Raw genomic sequence first — 4223 nt, forward strand, 5'->3', positions numbered from 1 at the left:
GGAAAGTCTGAAAGGACATCTCAGCAGCCCCAGCTCTGAGGTGCAGAAAGCCTGAGAGGACATCTCAGCAGGCCCGGCTCTGAGGAGCGGTTCCCACTGAGTCCCTTGCATCCTCTTAGGTTCCTGCTGTGGTGCAATTCAATTTATCCCTTGGACATTAAAAGCAACAAGGCATTTTGTTTGTTTTTTTTTTTTTTTTTTTTTTTTGGCCACAGCTGCCTATGCGCAGGGCTTCATCCTGGTTCTGTGCTGAGAGGTCACACCAGGTGGTGCTAGGGGACCACATGGTCTGCTGCGTACAAGGCAGTGCCCAACCCACCAGCATCAAAGCAACAAGGCGGCAAGCTCTGGCTAACTGCACATGGATTCTGCCTTCAGGCTCTGGGCTTGCCAGCCAATTCCTCCCCTCTGCTGGCCCCAGCTTTGGGGTGGCCACATTAGTTACTTCTCCACCCTGGGGCTTCTGCTGCTACTCTGACACTGCCCCAGAGACTCCTTTCCCATGGGACCTGTGGAAGTGACGGAGGATGGCTAGGGAGTGACAGAGTCAGGAGAGAGCCCTTCATCCTCACCCTTCACTGGGAGCCTCAGACTTTCTCAATTCTTACGGGGACCCAATTGTTTAAAGAGCACTTGGTCCTGTGGAGCTTATGTTTCTGAATTAAGATGGATTCTTGATGTTCTTCAATGAGAGACCAGGTTCCTGCCTTTAAATTGCTTTTTTAAGGTTTTGTTTGATCGATTTGCTCGAGTGGGCCCAGTAACGTCTCCATTGGAGACTTTGTTGTTACTGTGTCTGGCATATCGAATACTCTTGGTAGCTTGCCGGGCTCTCCGAGAGGGGCGGAGGAATCGAACTTGGGTCGGCTATGTTGGCTGCGTGCAAGGCAGACGCCCTACCCGCTGTGCTATTGTTACCAATTTGTTTTGTTGGTTGTTTGGCTCTGGGAGCCACAGCCAGCAGTGCTCAGGGCTTACCCTGGCTCTGTACTCAAGATTGGCTCCTGGCAGGGCTTGGGGGACCCTATGCAGTGCTGGGGATGAACCCAGGTCAGCGGGTGTAAGGCAAGTACACCCACACCCACTATACTTTCACTCTGGCCCTTAAGTTTTTTTTTTTTTTAATGTAGGAGTACTGCTATTTTTCAGCCACTGATTAGCTGATTGAATTGGGCATGAACTCCACCTTACTTTTTAAAAATTTTTTTATAATTTTATTGAATCACCGTGAGAGCAGTTACAAAGCTTTCAGATTTAAGTCTCGCTCATACAAAGAAACATCCGTACCTTCACCAGTGCCCATTCTCCACCACCAAAAACCCCAGTATACCCCCAACCCACACCCTCCCCCTACCTGTGGGGCAGATGATTTCCACATTACTCTCTCTCTCTACTTGGATTACATTCAATATTTCAACACCAGACCCACCATTATTATTTGGGATTTTACCCCAACACTCAGATCTGCTGAAAAGGCAACAGTAGACAATTTGTTTTCTATTGCTGGCTATGAATAACAAATAACATATGATGTCGTGTGGCTGCAGTAGTGGCTGTGCGATTTTGAAATTCCGAAATTTTAACACTTAAATCTGGAGGGATTTCTACCAAAACCTGCTGGGTTTCGAGATTTGTCTCTGAGTTTCTGGGATCATAGCCATTAAGCAGTTTGATCAGGAACCAGAGAGGCCATGCCTCCAATTATATAGCTAAGCCAAAGGTGGTTTTTGGGTGTGTCTCCCACATACCTAACTTTTGGCCGTTTACTTTCTTGGTAAATTTTGCCCCAAGATTTTGGGGGTCTGGCCAAAGGCACCGCAGCAATTTTGAGGTATCTGGGAGTCTAACGGTGCGCCATCAGTCTGCTGATGCACTCGCCTCACAGGTACAGATTGACCTGCTGGGGGCACCATACCCCGCCTTAAGTTTTTTTTTTAATAAGGAAGAAACTATCCAAAACCAAGGATATAAACATCGTATGGGGTTGACAACAAATTTAATCACATATATCACTGTACCACTGTCCTCCTGTTGTTCATCAATTTGCTAGGGCGGGCACCAGTAACATCTGCATTAGTCCTAGCCCTGAGATTTTAGCAGCCTCTCCTTACCAAGGGTGCCCCATTAGAGGCTCTTTCAGGGTCAGGGGAATGAGACCCCCCCCCCCCCCCCGCCTGTTTTTGGCTATCAAATTCGCCACGGGGAGCTTAAAAAAAATAATGAAATATTATCAATTATATATGATGACTGGGAAACGAGCTGGGAGTCCTGGACAGAGGGTGCTGTGACACACACCTGCCCTTGGTTAGCCTTTCCTCCCAGACCCGGGCGGGATGGACAGAAGCCCCGTCCGCCTGCCAGCCCAGGAACCCAGTGCAGCCGAGCGCCAGCGCGGGGAGGCTTCCCCGCGGTCCTAGCGCCCTCGGCCCGCCCGGTGCGCAGCTCTCAGTCGTTTGCTAGGCTCAGGTGGGCACACGCGGTTCCGCCTGGACCCGCAGGGATACCGCGCCCCGCCCGCTGCCAGGCGCCCCCAGCCCCGCCCCCAGCCCCAGCGTTACCCCCGCCCGCCCGCCCGCCCCGCCAGGGACGCCACTGAGACTTGGCGCTCCCCAGTCCCGGCGCTTCCCGAGACGCGGCGCCCCCCGAGACCCGGCGCCCCCCCAACCGGCGCCCCCCAGGCCCGGGACATCCCGGAGTCCCGGCGCACCCAGTCTCGGGAAGCCCCCCAGCCCCGGAGCCCCCCCGAGACCGGTGCCACCCTGGCTCCCGCCCAGCCTGCTGGCGCCCGGCCGCGCCCTGGCGCCCTGGGGATCCCCCTCTGCGGGGCCGAGTCCGCGGCGAGCCGGCCCGACCCTCAGGCAGCGCTTCCGACTCCTCCTCGTGGAAGAGCCGCGAGCGCCACGGCCGCTGCAGCGAGGTCTTTAACGACGCGGAGTCGCCTGCTCGCTGTGACCTCGTGGCGCAATGGTAGCGCGTCTGACTCCAGATCAGAAGGTTGCGTGTTCAAGTCACGTCGGGGTCAAACTTGGCTTTTTTTCCATCGCTAGCTCCGGAGCTGCGGCCAAGGCCGACGAGGAGTCACGAAGGCAGAATGTGCGAGCTGGAGAGACGCAGAAGTCACGCCGCGAGCCGCTCTTTTCCTCCCCCGCGGCGGCGGGGCGGCTTCACACGCAGTGGCAACAGGGAGATGTTCCTACAGGCAGCCGGCAGGAGGCGCTCTCCAGCCTCGGGGAGCCACCCAGGAACCACGCCCAGAGAGCACGGGCCCAGCCTCCTGCGCTCACGCCCCCTCCTAGCTGGTCCGCAACCCTTATCCACTCCCTGGCGCCTAGTGCTCAAGTCTTTGGGTACTGGATCATTGTATAACTGAAACCCAAGCACAAAAATTCGTAAGTCTACAACTATACCTCCTGGTGTTTCACTAATAAAAATTTAAAAAAAAAACTGATTAGAACAGATGCTACACTTGATCTTAGCTAAAAGACGGGGATAGACACAGAAAGATTGCATTCATCTGGGGAACATAAAGTAATAAAATGGACTAACACTCAAGAATGGCCGAGATTAGTACCAGGAATTTTGCTTCATGGCTTGAAGGCCAGCCACACACGCTAGGGGAAAAGGCAGCTCAGATAGAGAAGGGAACACCAAATAAAGGGTGTTGGGAGGATCCTCCCAGGATGGGAGAAACATAATGAAAGTAGACTGTAGACCAAACATGATTGCCACTCAATGCCTCTTTTACAAACCACAACACCCAAAAGGAGAGAGAGAACAGAGGGGAATGCCCTGTCACAGAAGCAGGGTGGGATGGAGGGATGGGGGGATGGGAGGGATACTGGGATCCCCTAGTGGTGGGAAATGGGCTCTGGTGGAGGGATGGGTATTTGATCATTGTATAATTGAAACCCGAACACAAAATTTGTAAGTCCACAACTGTACCTCATGGTGTCTCACTAATAAAAAATTTAAAAATCTAGCAAATGAAAAAAATTAAAAATAAACAAATAGAACATAGTTTGAACATTAATGTTTATGCAATCTGATTAGAGGATGCATATATTATGAAACACTATTACGAAACATAGATTTCAGATCAGAATCCACTCTTGGCATAATCCAAAACTTGCATGTTAAACATAACTTATTAGAAATTTATTCAGTTAAATATTTTTGAACCAATGAAACAGTTGATTAAAATAAATTTATAATTTCCCCAAGTT

General features: G+C 51.7%; 1 non-coding gene across 1 annotated transcript; it reads left to right on the forward strand.

Annotated features, from left to right (window-relative positions):
* Positions 1-2950: 2950 nt before the first annotated feature.
* TRNAW-CCA (transfer RNA tryptophan (anticodon CCA)) lies at positions 2951-3022 on the forward strand. The gene has a single exon. It is a non-coding gene; the product is annotated as a tRNA-Trp (tRNA).
* The last annotated feature ends 1201 nt before the right edge of the window (positions 3023-4223 follow it).

This window comes from Sorex fumeus, unplaced genomic scaffold, assembly GCF_029834395.1.
Source record: "Sorex fumeus unplaced genomic scaffold, SorFum_2.1 ptg000122l, whole genome shotgun sequence".
Lineage (NCBI taxonomy): Eukaryota > Metazoa > Chordata > Mammalia > Eulipotyphla > Soricidae > Sorex > Sorex fumeus.